Below are 15,750 nucleotides of genomic sequence, written 5' to 3' on the forward strand. Positions count from 1 at the left end.
TTCTGTTATTAACCCAAACTCGCAATCACCACTTATAATATTTTTATGTTGTTATCTTCCAAGAATAAAACTTAAGAATACAACCTACCCACTCATCAGTGCAGGGCCTAGTATGTAATACTTGAGATGTGACGGTAAAGAAAACAGGCAGAAGACCCCGCTCTAACAGGAAAAGTAGGCGGGGAAAAGGGGAAAAGCTGCATTCAGGAAGTACTGTTGTCTTCACCAGGCACTTTAATGGTGGGTGGTTACACAGAAGAGTGTGTCCTTATCAGCTGGAAAAGCATATTGATGTAATTGTGGGTTACATAGAATGATACCTGGGTTTGCCTTCAATATCCCAAGTGGGAGAGGGAACACCAAGGGGGGGGAGATAAAACAGAACTGCCAAATGTTTAATTGTTGAATCTGGAAGATGGGTACATGGGGCTCATCATACTGTTTTCTCTACTTGTGTTTTTTGGAAATTCCTTTAATCAGAGATGAATCCCCCTGTCTGTGGAGCTTAAAAAGATAAACATTAATATATGGTGTGTCAATCAGACAGATATGTATGCTATGCAGAAAAATAAACCGAGCAAGGGAGATAGGAAAGGCTCAGAGGGGGTGGATAAATGTAGTATTTCCACTGCACGTGGTCTTTATTTTCTACGTATAATTTAAGAAGACCCAAGTGGATAATCGGCGTAAGGCATTAATACACACCAAGCTGAATAAAATGGTAATTAAAAGACACACAGTTTTCCAAGAAACAAGAGAGCAATTTGAGTTTTACGAAAGATGTGAGTTTTGAAGAAATGTTCATGAAAACAATGGTGGTAGCACTGATACCTAACTCTCCTCTCTGGCAAAACCAGGCCGTGCGTGCATGTTAGAGGATGGCTGCATCTGATCCCCTGTCGGAGCCCCAGACGCTGGGCCTCTTTCCCTCGTCTCTAAGAGGCCGCCCCTGAACTTACAGAGTCTGGACAGCGTCCCCAAGGTCCTGCAAGCTCTAAGTGGTGGAACCTGTTTTGAATCCAGGTGGTCCGGCTCGAGAATCTGAACATCTGTCACATGGCACTGCCTACTGTGATGGATAAGCAGCACTCGGATAAATGATGGGCAAAAGGCTAGACATAAATATGAAGCAGTGACTTGGTATTTCCTGAGTCTTTGCCACACACGAGAAGTTGTCTGGTGCTGTGTGAGTTCTGGGGAGGAATAAGGCAGATTTGGGGAAGCAGCCAAGAGCAAGCTTTTCCAGGCAGGACGATGCCAGGGAGCAGACACTATGGACAAGAGGCCCCGTCAGGCCACCAGGACCCTTCTCCAGAAGCCCAGGGGTCTGAGGGCAGGCCGGGGGGCAGGAGGAGTCACTGGGCAGGTTCCCCACCACTTCCCTCCCTGTGCACCCACCACCATCACCCCCACCCCCCACATCTGCATGCCCGCCGCACCTCGGGCTGCTGATCTCATTCTAGAACATGGTGCTACCACAGTATCAGACAATCACAGCTTACCTGACTGAGAAGCAAAAAAATGGTGATGGCCAAGGTGATATTGGCAGATTCAAAAAAAACATTTAAGCTTTTCTCTGTGCTCGGCACTGGACGAAAACATTGGAAATACGGTGTGAACAACATGAGGTCTCTCTGCTCATGAAGAACAGGCAAGAGACAAACATACCCTTCGTCAGGTGTTGATAAACGCTGTACGTAAAAATGAAGTCGGGTAAGAAGGCAATGGCTTGCATGGCCACAGAGAACATGATCAGGAAGACCTCTCTGATAAGGGGACCCTTGAGCAGGAAACCAGAAAAAGTGAGACAGTAAGTCTTCAGTATCCAGGGAGAACGGTGCAGGCAGAAAGCACTTCGAGGCAGGAGCTCGTCTGGCACACTTGGGAAGTCAGAAGCCTGCTGGCCAAGGCACAGTGAACAATGGTGGGAAGGAGTGAGATCGGAGCGGGAGGGCAGAGCAGGGCCAGGCGCGACTGGGGAGGGTCCCGGGGGCTGCTCCGTGGACTGGCTTTTGACTGAGTGACACAGGAAACCACTGGAGGAGTCTGAATTAGCTGACTTATGCACGAGTTCACTCTGGCTTCTGGAAGGCAGTAGGGGGCGTAGGCCTAAGCAAGAGGCCAGTTAGAAGCCTATTGCAGTAATCCAGGGAGAGAGGGCAGTGGACGGCACCAATGGGGGCAGTGAGGACTGGGAGGAGTGCAGGAGGAGTCTGCGTGTTTTGAGTAGAGCCCACAGGGTTCGCCTGTGGATTGGACCTGAGCTGTGGGGGATGTGACCAGAGAGACATTAAAGGCTTTCGAACTGAGCCTTTCATCTCCACCTTAAGTTCTGCCATCAGCCTTCCCTTGGGGTTAAGCCATTAGAAGGGGCATTCACTGGTCAGGTTTGAGTTCTAAACATAGCAATGCCTGCCGGCTCAGCAATTATTCTACTTGTCTAGGCAAGAGATAAGCATCCACAAGGCTGGGAGGGGGCGTGATGAGTAAGTGAAAATGGACTGAGAACTGTTTAGGAAGTTGTTGCTAACTGATTGGACAAGGCCGGAAAGGAAAGGAAAAGAAAATGGCTTGCCCTGACCGATGAATTGTGGCGCTGTGAACTAAGAATTGCACAGGAGGGGGGAAAAACCCAACCCAAGGAAGTCAGAGGTAGGTCTGGAAATAGAGATTATGAATCCATTTCTGGGTGGGTGACTTTGAATCAATTGTGCAAAAGCCAATAGATAAATCCCAGCAGGCATGTAAATAAGAATGCGAGGCTCAGACAGGCCCACTGCACCGTTTTTCTTTTGATTTATTTTGAAATACAATAGGGCCTCACTATGGGAGCCAAAAATTTGAATCAGAATATTTCTAAGAGGAATTTCATTTCATTATTTTCGAAGAGGCATAGTAACTAAAACTAGGCTACCAGAATCCATTCTCTTTTTAACACAACAGGATCTTTTAAACACTTGTCTTAATAAACTAAACTTACAAATAACGGAACAATTTTTGTACCAACACTAAACAATGTGGTTTGGCTATATTTGTCATTTCTTCCTCAGGAAAAGGGCTAAATTCTGAATAGGAGAATAACAAATACAGACTTCTTGAACTTGCTTTTACATTTCTGGGCTCTATGTTGGTAACTAGAATTAAGGTTTTCACCCAAATCCACATGATAGCAATGAACACAAGACTTCTCAATTCCACTCTACAGTGGAAATAGGGAACCAGACCAAAGTTCAAGTCAGACACTTGGTTCAAGGTCAACGGTGTGCCCATGAACTCGAGGATGAATGTGGCACAATCTCCATGTCCCGGGAGACCCACCAAAAGGTCTGAAGTGCCCTCTGCATGCAAACGGGGGCATGTTTATAGGGTCGGAGCAAGGCTGATATCCTGTCTGGAAATGCACAGCAGTCATTTCACTGGCTTGGAACATTAGAAAGATTTCTTACCACTAAAATTTCTCTGATAGTTGTTTCTATTCCAGAATAAACACTGTTGACTTTCCAATTGCACTATAAGCCAGTGAAAGGCAGGCAATGGACATAAATATTTATAGAGTACTGCATTTCCTGCAGACCCATAGAACTTCCAAAGCAAGAGCTCCTGGACTCCCCTTACAGAAGATCATTTAAAGAAAAACACTTTCTAAAGACACCTTCAGGAAGTGCTGAGTCAGAGCGCCACTGGATTTCCCCAGTGGGTGTCCTTTCCTTCACTCCTCCTCCTTTTTCTCCACCCTACTTCCTCTTCTTCTTCTTTCTTCTTTTTGAAATATTTAGCTATATGCTCAGAAGTTCTCATCTTTGAGTAGTGTGTGAAAACTGAAATTTTTGCCTGAATTTGTTGAAATTCAGAAAAACAATGTTGTTTGTTCGGCTACTTGCACTCAGGAGGTTGGCAGAGTCCAGTGAGGGAAGGCAGACAACTAAATGGTTATGGAAATACTGTATGGTGAGTGCCCGAAATGCGGAAATGAGAATGTGAGGGAGCTGGAAGAAGGTACTGAGCTCTGAGGGGGCTGGTGGGGAGGTGGGCTTCTCCCTTCTCCCACGAGAGCATCCCTTGTGGCCACGTGCTGCCCCAGTTACTTTTCTAAGGGAGCCACGGGACAAAGGCCGATGGGAGTAAAGGATGGAGACCAGTAGCAGGTAGGTCAAAGCAAATGAGAGTGGCCATGTGGCTTCCTCATTCCCATCAGTTCCTTCTTGTGCTGCATTGTTTCTGCTGATGTCCCAGTGCCCAATCAACCCGCTTCTCATCACCTCTTCTGAGCATCTTTTCTGCACCTGCCATAGCTTCCCAACTGCTCCACCTGAATGATAACTGTGCCTTCCTCCACTATGTCCCTCCCCTGCGGCAACAACAGTGGCTTTGCACTGGGCTCATGAGCCACGCTCAAGACCTTGGATGCTATGGAGCGCCACACCCCCCGGGCCCCGCCTACCTCTCCAGCTCCGTCTCCCACTTACAAGTTCACACACACACAGGCTGCCTTTCTTTTCCTCACACTCACAGGGCTTATTCTTCTCTTAAGGCCTCCACACATTTTTTTCTGTCTGTCTAGAACAAGGGCATCAAACTCATTTTCACCAGGGGCCACATCAGCCTCGCGGTTGCCTTCGAAGGGCTGAGTGTAATTTTAGGACTGTGCAAATGTAACTACTCCTTAACAGTTAAGTGAGAGCTCGGCGCTGCCACTGGGTAGAAACAAGGCACGGGGCCGGATAAAACAAGGTGGAGGGCTGGATTAGGCCCATGGCCCTTGTGGTTGCCACCTGTGGTCTAACATGTCCTTTCCTCAGACCTTTGTGTTTTGTTACTTAAACCTTTGCTCAGTGTTACTGGCTCAGAGGGGCCTTTCCGTGACACCCAGACAGTTAGCGTGGCCCTGCCCCAGGCCCTTTCCCTGTCTTCTCTTCCTTAAAGCACTCACTACATGAGTCTACCCCCTCCCCGGATCTGGTCTGCTGTGTTCACCACTGTGTCCTGAGAACTTAGGAAGTTATATTTGTTCAATAAACGAATTCTAACCTGAATTCCCAAGTGTAACGAACACTGTATGTCTCCACTGCAGTGAAATGAGCAAAGATGTGTATCTTTTCCCCGTCTCTGACCACTGACTTTTGCCTCAGGAAACTGAAGGGACTTCTCCCCGCACTGGGACAGCTTCTCCCAAGATTTTCATGTTGGATCATTGTCCCAGGTGCCCAGTAGCAGGGAATTAAACTGGAGTGAACATATGGAAGAGCTGTTATTTATCAAGGGTTTGTTACGTACTGGGTGCTACCCACACATTATGCATTTAAACCTATAACATCCTTATTACATAGTTTTGTCCTCTTTTAGAAGGCATTTTCAAATAACTTCCAAATGACATGCACAGACTGCCACGTTCCAGACTATTCCTGCATTTCAACTCTGAGTATTCAAACCTTAGAAAAACAAACCCATCTCTGCCATGCATCCCTTTCCCCCCATAACTAACATCACAGAAACGGTGTTTGAACCAAGTACCACAATGAGTAAGTGGAGAAGTTAGGAAAGTATTTGCTTTGATTGCTGTATCTGTTATGCACATTGAGGTATCCGGTGAGAGTTTCCTCAGTCGAGAGCATGGTACAGTTTCTCAACGTCTGTGGAAGGGTTTTCTGCATATATTAGTAATCCCAAACCAAGGAGATGTTTAGAGTAGTCATGGCTAGCTAGTATGTCCTTAGCTAGTACAGGAATGTGTTCTTGTTTTCATTTATGTAAGAAGTTAAAAACAGCCCTGACCAGTGCGGATCAGTCGGTTGGGCATCATCCCACAAAGCGAAAAGACAGCTGGTTCAATTCCCGGTCAGGGCACATGCCTGAGTTAGGGATTTGGTCTCAGGTCAGGGTGCAAATGAAGGCAACTAACTGGTCGATGCTTCTCTCCATTTCTTTCTCCCTTCCCTCCCCTCCCTCTAAAAATAAATAAACAAATATTTTTAAAAGAAAGAAGTTAAAAACAAATGCCTGTTAAATTCCCACCTGGAAATTCCTGAAACTACAGTATTAAGTTAGACAGCATCCCATCATGATACAGCAGAGTATAAAGCAAAACAAATCCTACTTTGCGCCTCAGGGGTGTTCTGGGGTTTGGAAGGCAGAGCTATTATGGAGCTCATCACACCTCCGTCTTTAGAATTCTGTAACATTTTCTCTCATATCAGGACAAATTCTAAAAAGAACAACAGAAAGAAAATAGAAGGTTTTGGAAGTTTGCTGGATTCCCGGCGGCTGCAGGTAAAGCCTCGCCAGGACAGGGTGAGCGTGGGCACAGGGTTCCACACGCCATGGCGGCGCTGCTTCCCCGTTACTCTGTCTGCTGTTTTAGTTTCAAGACCAGATCTTATTAAATACTGTGATTAAATGGTATCCCTTAGAGTTTAATCTCAACAACTGCTATAGGAGGGGGTGGATAAGCATGTGTCTTACAGAGACAGTGAAGAAAAGTGGAAAAAAGCCAAGACCACCAAGATTTCCCTCCATCGCTGAATTCCAAACACATCCAGCTATTTCCCCAAGCACTTTCCTGGACAGAGCCAGTCCTCGTCAGCTCGTCTGCACGCCCATCTCCCCTTGGTCCCCTGCCCGTCTCAACATCCTTGGGGTACCATCCTTGTTATGCTTAGGAGAAACTCATTCCAAAACCCTGATCTAGGATGGGCAAGGCATGATGTCAGGGAAGGTTTTCCTTTTACAAAAACTAACTTGCCAGTCTATGTCCCCCCAACATACTCCTCTCACACCCACTCAGTGTACCTGTATCCCTGATTTGGGCCATTGTGTGGCATACTCCATGTATTTTGTTGACTCGGAATTTTAAAAGTGTGAGACACCTGAATGTTTAAGCCGGAAGCTGTTTCAGACCAGCTCCCATATCCCCCTTTGCAGCAGCTATAATATTCCAGCACAACACAGATGCTTAAACTAATAACGGGTTTACACAGTTAAAGGGAACAAACACAGGGTGGTATATTTACACCCTAGATTACAGTTCTTCCCCACTCCCAGCACATCAGAGAGGCGCAGATGCTAGTGTTTGAGACTGTCTGTAATCACACAGCCGCGGGAAGCCGTATTCTGGGATGGCCTGGGATCAGCCCCTCCAGCCCTCCCTCGCAGCCTCCTATCCTCCCCATTCCCCCTCCGTCATCCTCCCTGTTCCTCCTCCATCATCCTCCCCGTTCCTCCTCCATCATCCTCCCTGTTCCCCCTCCATCATCCTCCCCGTTCCTCCTCCATCATCCTCCCCGTTCCTCCTCCATCATCCTCCCCATTCCCCCTCCGTCATCCTCCCCGTTCCTCCTCCATCATCCTCCCCATTCCCCCTCGATCATCCTTAAGCTGAACAATGGTGAGTATGCATCCTCCCCCACCTACGCCACCCACCCCACCCTCACGATGCCTACAAATGTCCTATCCTTTGCATTTGCTCATTTCCAAAGTCTCGAATTTCTGTGGGAGTTGGTGTCAGTTCTGGGGACCTCCTAAAGCATGAGGGCTTTAGTCACATGAGCAGGTAGGTGGAGGGAGGAAGGAGGTGGCTCTGGAAGAGAGAAGGCCTGCGGCACTTGGCTTCCTCCTAGGCCAAGGGCTCACGGGCCTCTCCCAGCCTGGCAGGGTGCAGGAAGCAAACTTTGCTGGGGCTTCAGTGGCAGAGTTGGCAGAGGGTGGGGGAGATGAAAAATGCCCCAAAAGAACAGATTCCCAGAGGGCATTAGGAAGGGCATGTTCACTGTGTGTGGAGGGCTAGCATGCCACCCTGTGACATGGGTGACATGTTGAACTTCAAATAAACAGTAGGAAAGCACACTTAAACACAGTGAGAAATAGCCACGTGCTGTCAGAGCTCCCACTGAGTCAACCTGAAACGGAGTGAATCACAGACAGAAGTGAGAGCTGGAGAGGAGGGTGTGGAAAAAGACCTTGAGGAGGCGTCAGAGTTTAGAGGGTGGTCAGAAAGCAAAGAGCCCAGCGGGACTTTACTCTAAACAGAGAGGAGGGTGGGAAAATGTTCGGAGAGAACTCTGCTTGGAGCAGGACAACCCAAAGCCTTGCCAGAGGAGAGAAGGAGGTCGGCTCTCTGTGGAGTCCTTCCATTCTCATTATTAGAAAGGACCCACGTGGTCAGAGGGATGATCAACCCCTGGAGATGCTGGAGAGGAGTATTTGTATTAAATTAAATCTAGAAAACAGAAGGCAGTGAGCTCTAAGCTTATGCCTTCATTGCCCTCGGAAAGGCACTGATGTGCATGAAGGATTCACACGTCTCTGCAGACAGATGCCAAAAGCAATTACCTGGCTGCAAGAGCTGCCCAGCGTCACCCCTGCCCAAGTGTGCGTACGCCAGTTTCACTTAAACAGGATTCGCTGCTGCACTTCCTCCACTCCAATGGCCAGGGTGAATGTTTTAAACTTGGAGAATACATCAGATCACAAATGTCTTACAATACTTTCATTTACTAGGTTGTTAGTTAACTCTTTGCTGGTCCAACTCAAGAAAGGGAGAAACTCAGTTACAATGTAAACCATTGAAGCAGAATCCTGTAAGCAATCATAGGGTAAGATTAATTTATTCAGTGGATACTTACTGAGCATAAATATCAATGCATTTTATTGATGCTAAGAAATGCTCCCCCCCCCACAATGTATGGACGCATCTTAAAGGAGGCAATGTTGACTTTATGGACAGAATTTCTTTTCTTAGCAATACATTTTTTAAAAGGTCTTTGTAAAGTGTATGATTGTCTGAATGTAAAAAAAAATACAATAAAATAAAGAAAGAAACAACATATTCCTTTTCTTTTTCATTTTCACCCAAGGACATGCTTGATTTTAGAGAGAAGGGAAGGAAAGGAGAGGAACATTGATGTGAAAGAGACATCAATTTGTTGCCTCTCAAATGTGCTCTGACCAGGGACCAAACCTGCCATCTAGGTAGGTGCCCTGACCGAGAATCAAACCCACATTTGCTTCAACCTGCATTTGCTTTGCGGATCGATGCTCCAACCAACTAAGCCACCTGATCAAGGCAGAAACAATGTCTTTCAACAGTATCTTAGATCTCATGAAATAGGAACTCATCAATATCATTCAAATTGTAGTTCAAAGGCTGCTGTTTCTGAGTGGCTTCCCAAAGCATCGGTCTAAGGTGGCCCCATCGTCACCCTGATTCTCCCACCTTGCTGATCACCTCTCTATGGAGACCACATCTCTTGAATAGCATCAGGCATCATTCTGGGCATAGTAAGCTCACAATGAATGGCTCCGGAATGAAGAAAAGTTACCATTTATTGAGCAGTGACTGCATGTCAGACCCTGGACAAAATGCTTTAGAGAGGAAAAAATCATTTACCCCAGCAACTCTGAAGATGGGGGAACCTATAGCCGGTAAGCAGAGAAGTAAGGACCAGGCCTCTGCTCGGTCTACCTTCAAAGCCAGACACACAGGCCCTGTGTTACACTGTGTATCACGCACAAGCCCTGGAAAGTTCAGTGCTAAATTCTGGGACTGGTCCAAAGAGGTACAACAAGCTCCAGAAGCTACAGAGAGGGATAAAGTTGTTCCCCTCCTCTGAAAAGGTACTATTTACCTTCTGAACCATCACATTCCCCTCTTTTTCTAAGCACTTCATGTATAAGGTCCTGTGTTAACACGGAGGTGGAGATGCCTCCATCTTTCCCAATAAGTTGAGGAGAGGCTGCAAGGAAGAGATGGAGGTTTAAACGTCGTCCGGAAGGACCCCTCCACTGGTGAAAGTGAGCACAGTCCACCGAGGGCTCTGCAAGTGATCTTGGGTGACAGGGATACAGGGTACACAGGGGAGGAGCTGGAAGGAAAGTAGGCACCTGAGTGCCATGCTCGGGGGTCTGACCTTTGTTTCCTGTGATCAGTGTGACCTTCATCAATGACCTAAGTCAATGTGGGCTTTCTTCCGTCCCAGCAAAGCCTCTCCAGCATCCAACTCAAGGAAGAATGTTGCAATTGGGCACTGCCATTCCTGTATCAACTGACTGCTATGTCCCAAAGAGAATCCTAACCCCCATGTAAAGAGAAAATAAAGAAAACCAGCTGGAAAAAAAGGAGTAACAAAGGAGATTTGGTTCTAACGTTCGTATATATCACTTCAGCTCAGAGATAGCCTAAGAAATTTGTCATTTCGGGTCTCCATGAAAATACTGAAGGATATCACACACAGAAAATGTTTCCTTCAGAACAGACCTGGACAAATCCAGCTCACAGCCTGTTCTGTGTGGCTCTCAAGCAAAGATTAGTTTTTACATTCTTCACATGTTGCAAACAAAGAATATACGAGAGAGACACAAAGCCTAAAATACTCACTATCTGGTTATTTACAGGGGAGTGTTTACCGCCCCCGACCTAGAATTTACCATCCTCCCCCACTGGTAGTCGGACCAGGACATTTAAGTGTTTGATGTGACCAGACACATAGAGAACTACATCTGTCTACCACTTCAGTAATTAGAGTTAACGTCACGGTGTGATGATTCATTGATTTGTGATTCCTCTCACACGAATTCTACAGTTTTAGCCATTATTAAACTCACACCCATTTTTAATTTGTCTTGGATATTCACAAAGATGTCCTTCTTACACTTCGGACTTGCTAGCTTTTGGCCAAATGCTGTAACGGTTGGTTGGGCCTTCCCGACGCTGGTGACCAGTGGCTTCTGTAGACTCTGTGGCACACCAGTGATGAGAACTCACCAAGACAACCCCCTTATTTAGAGACCGTGAAAACCCCTCCATCAGGTTAGCACGTCAAGTGGGCATTGCTGGACTCTTTTTCAAACTTAGCCCGACATTATCACTCTTCAAGGTGCCTTTCCACCAAGATGATGGGGGAAGGCGGAAAGAAGAGAAGGGCTGTGGAGTTTCGGTTCCATCAGTTCAACGTACTTCGATTATCCATCAAACAATAATTCCATATTTACCAAGAGAAGATGTTTAGGCCTGAAAGTTTTTACTGGGCTTGTATCTCATTGAAAAAACACATTTTTTGGTGAACTTGTGTACACAGATTAAAAAGATACTCAAACATGCCTCAGAAATGACATCTATTCTAGACGCAGTATACCGTCAACCCCTGATCCCTGGGATGGGAACCGCCAGGCTGACTGAGGCTGTTCTGCAGCATCCGAATAACCTGTGGCCCGGTTATTCTGCAATAAGTCCGGGCCCCCTGGCTAGGATGGTTAGGCTGTATTTCTATCATCTTTGCTAAACATCTGTTGCCTTTCATCAGCGTGAGCAATGTAAAGAGGAACATGTAGTCATCTCTTAATTACTTGAAAGCTGGCTCTGCAGTCAGATCTACTTGGCAGAGACACCCGTGGCTCTGAATGCCCGATTGGATTGGGGTCAGTTTTTCATTTTGTAAAGCAGGTTGATGCAGGCTAATGAAACATTGTATTTCGGAGCCTGCCACATGCCAGGACTAGACTGCTTAGGGTCCCTGTCTCAGAAAATGTTTCCATTACCATTCCTAGTTGAATACATGAGCATTCTGCCTTAGAAACCAGTTTTTGCTGAGGCAAAAGAGACAGTGACTTTTTTTCCCTTAAAGAGTAAACCACTGCATTTCATTAAAAATATGCCTCCATGCTGCCATCATTTCTAGGTCATGCATTTCAGAGGAAAGAGAAGTGAACCCAGGTCAGGCCACAGCTCTGCCACCAGAGAGCTGCGCGAGCCCCAGCAGAACCACGCATTCCTGAGACTGGGTGTATCAACAACAGTCACCTTCAAAACACACTACATGCCCAACTCCTCGAATCATTTCATTAATCATCATCAGAGCTCAGCCTGACTCCAGAGAGAAAGGCCGTTATTTCCTCGATGACGGAGGAAGACAGGAGCAAAGGTGGGACAATCCAGAGAGAGTAATCAACTGTGGTTATTACATTTTCCTGATTCTAACATGATGTAGCCTACATCATTTCCTACAGCGGTCAAGGTCTCTGTGCTAGGATGCTGCAGAGACAAACTTTGCATACAAGTCAGCTACTTCCAGAGCAGCTGGCCTTAACCTCTACCACGTTCCTAAATCTTTAAGATCACCCAAGAGTTAGCCTAGCCCCTACATTCCAGCTTTACCATTCCACGGATCTAATCATCCCAGAAGGGGGTTGAAAGATGACAATTGTTTGAAAGACCAACCACCAGCAATGAAAGGCAGGAGGGGAGAGAAACTGGCAAAAAGTGGACTGCAGCCATAAAGAATCAGAGTATAGACCCAGGAATTACTTGTAGTTTATTAAGGGCTCAACAGACATAATGCCACTGAAGCAGCATGTCCCATATTTATGTGTCAAACCACGAATCATTAAGTCTCAGTAAAATCACTTTAAAAACTCAGGGCCTTAACGGGGTGGGAGCGGGTGGGACAAAACAGTACAGGTTATTTTGGGGTTTGCAAAACTATTGCCACTTCCTTCCTATTGGTTTGTTAACAAGTGATCATTCAAACTCTTTGAAGTACAGATTGAATTTCCCACGGAAACACTGAAGTTTGGATTTGGTAAAAATCATTCCTATTCAAGGCAAGGAAGGAAGCTGGTGCCCAGGGGAAAGATGGAGACAGGCAGGAAGAGGTGATGGAGGAAGAGCAGGGTTGGGGCAAGGCTCTGGCAGAGAACTGTTTCTCACTGCGCCGGGTGGTCACCAGCAGGGTCCCACAGCTGCGCCCGGAGAGAAGAGGAAGGTGATAAAGGGACGGCTGGGGACACCACGTGGAGGACAAAGCCAGGGAGAGGAGATAACTCTGGGGAAAAACATTTATTTCTTCAGGCGGTTTGGGCGCTTAGACACAGGGCCTCACGTGGGACAAAAAGTCAGAGCGTCTTATATCAAACCATCACTTTTGTATCCAAGTCCTAAGCTACTGTAGAACAAATAAATGCCCCGGGATTGGGGGTGGGGTAGAGTGAGCATGGAGCTTTAAAAAATACCTGGTTCACGTAAACCACCTTAGGAGGGAGGCAGCCCAGGCCACCTGAACCTGAGGTGGAGGAGCTTGCTGGGGTCTCACGCGTCAAGGCCCAAGTTACAATGATGTTTTCTTACTCCTCGACGCGATGGGTTTGGAAATGTTTTAACAAGAGTTTAATCAAAGTCCCGTGTTGACAAACTCTTTAAAACCATGCCAGCTACAGAAAACCGAGAAACCAGAAGATGCCGATTTTAACACTTGATAACCATTTTCACAGCGTTATGCGACCTTGCTGGGCCTGCAATTCTGTGGGGTGATAAATCTGACCCAGAGACAACCTTCTGGTCTCCACCAGGTTTAAAAAGGAAACGCGAGGTAGCTCCGTGTGCAACCTGTCGGGAAACCCCCAAACCGACTCTGCCCCCGCGAGCGGCAGCGGCCTTTGTAACGCCCGCTGGAAACCGCCTCCCCCGGGAGGCGCGCAGGGATTTCCAAACCCTGCGCCGCAGCCGCGGCCACCTGAGGGCGGTACAAAGGGAGCGCGGAGCAGCGGAACGTAATGAAATACCGGCTCTGCAAACAAGGCTTCGCCAGCGCATTTTTAAAAACTCACCCACCTCATTGTTTCCAACGAACGGGATACAACTTAACGGCTCAACGACCTCCCCCAACTGGACCCTCGTTCGTCTCGTACCTTAAGAACCAGCTCCATCAGAGCACACAAAGGGGGCCGGGCTGCCGGCGCCTTCCGCAGACCCCGGCGGCTCCTCCGGAGCCAGAAAGGTCGGCGGAGTCCCAGGGGAGACCAGGTGTTACCTCTTACCCTCGTGACAAAAGAGCCCCCGCTTTCTACTCCCCCCGCCCGGCCCCGCCCCGGGCGTATTCGCGGAGCTGGGCCACCGAGGCCAGCGCCACAAAGGCACGGATTCTCCGAGCCCGATGCGCCGCAGCCCTGGCCTCCGACCCCCGCCGCGGCTCGCTGGTGCTGGGGCCGGGCGCCGGGACCCGTGTTGGGGGGCTGCCCAAGGTGGCCGGCGGTCGGGCCCCGTTTTGGGGCTGTCCTGTTTGCGTGGCGGGACTGGGCTTTGTAGCGCTCGGGGTTCTCGGAGGAGCCAACCTTGCAGCCGCCGGAGCTGCGGGTGCAGGGTCCGGAGCGCCGGGTCCCCAAGTCCAGGCTGTGCCGGGGCTTGCGGCTGGGAGCCCGGAGGCGGGCGGCGGCGGTGGGTCGCCCCCTCCAGGCGGCGGCGGGCAGCGGCGGACCCCGGGTCTCCGCGGCGGGGGCGCTCCCCGACACCGTCTGCCCCGGCCCCGGAGGCAGCGCCCTGGAGGGAGTGGGGTCCCGGCATCACGCTCCGTCCGCCACCACCTGCTGACTTGGGAGCTCCTTCCCAATCTCGGGGCTCCGGGCGAGCGGTCCCATCGCTTGAAAAGGACTCGGGATGTGAAGGAAAGCCGGCGCTTACCCGGAGAGGGGCGGCCCGCATCGGGGGGCCGCGCGCAGGTTCCGTCCGGGAAGGGGCGACCGCGCAGCGCCGGCTCGGGCTCGGGCTCCGGCTCCGGCGGCCGCCGAGCGCCCCGCACCGCCGCTTGGGCTCGGACTTCCTCTTCCTCGGGCTCGGCCCCCGCTCGGCCGCGCCCCGGCCCGCCCCTCTCAGCGCCCACAAGCGGGCTCCGCCGGCCCAGAGCAGCGGATCCCCTGTCCCACCTCCCCTCTGCCCTGGGGCGAGGAAGGTGGGAAGGAGGAAAGAGAGGGAGGGAGAGAGAGAGAGAGAGAGAGAGAAATCGAAAGAGATTAAACACTTGGACTTGTCTCTGGAGGCTTGCCAAAGTGAGCAGTGAAATTACAGCCCCTGGGGGCAATTAAAAAAAAAAAAAACTCTGCTACTGTTTTTGCAGACACATCACTTTTCTTCATTTTGCAGGATCTTCGGGTTTTTTTCTTTAAAATAATACCAAAAGTAATTCTTTTAAGTCAACATTCTAGTATTACACAGAAGCTCTGGGGAAATATGTAACAAGGCGGGGAGCTCACTAGCTTTCAGGCACCATTACCCTAATCACCTGAGTTAATGTACCAAATAACCTTTGCTTAGAGAAAGTGAAAAGGAGCAAAGACTAACCTTCATAACAGCCAGACGGGTGTTTAAAGGCACAGCTGTGTGGCAAGATGTGACGACGGTCAAAGGCACGCAGATAATTTCTTAATTAACACCTCTCTTCCTTCAAAGGCAGACGTCACTTACCAGGTTTGCGTGCTGGTTGCAGTAGGCTTTGAAACGTGTAAGAAAGTGCTTGCACATTGCTGGCTCACAGGTGTTTCACTGAACCAGGTGACTTAACCAGCTGTGTGGCCTACAGGAAATTACTTCACCTCACTGTGCTGCGTTGCCTTCATCTGTAAATGGTGAGAATGATGATGGTCAGGAAAGGCCTCAGAGACGACCCAACCCATAATAAAGCCCGGCTGAATGGTAGCTCTTATCGTTGCTGATTTCCCCCTTTTATCCGTTTTTATGCATGCACACAGTTATGGAAATTATGATAAAGATTTGGAACAAAATAACGTTTGGGGCAGGAGGACCACATAGTGGCCCAGTTCTCTCCCTACAGTGTGCTGCTTATGTTCTGTTTTGTCGTTTATTTTGTCTCCACAACTGACTGGTATTACCTAAAGCTCACAGGCTGGGTTATGCCTGGAGTACATCTACCCCAGATGATTTGCAACGGGATTACAGCAGACATAGGCCATCTTCAAAGCCAAGTTTCAGTT

At 48.6% G+C, this 15,750-nt stretch overlaps 1 protein-coding gene across 7 annotated transcripts in view; it reads right to left on the reverse strand.

Annotated features, from left to right (window-relative positions):
- The window catches only part of PLEKHG1 (pleckstrin homology and RhoGEF domain containing G1), a 201,796-nt gene extending 186,488 nt beyond the window's left edge, over nucleotides 1-15,308 (reverse strand). Inside the window, exon 1 of one of the 7 annotated variants that reach the window (XM_053668704.1) lies at nucleotides 15,224-15,308. The gene's annotated coding sequence lies outside the window, so the exon portion shown is untranslated. The other 6 variants (XM_053668703.1, XM_053668709.1, XM_053668702.1 and 3 more) reach the window with 6 other exon arrangements.
- Nucleotides 15,309-15,750: the final 442 nt, after the last annotated feature.

This window comes from Artibeus jamaicensis, unplaced genomic scaffold (assembly GCF_021234435.1).
Source record: "Artibeus jamaicensis isolate MK-2021 breed Jamaican fruit bat unplaced genomic scaffold, CSHL_Jam_final contig_497, whole genome shotgun sequence".
Lineage (NCBI taxonomy): Eukaryota > Metazoa > Chordata > Mammalia > Chiroptera > Phyllostomidae > Artibeus > Artibeus jamaicensis.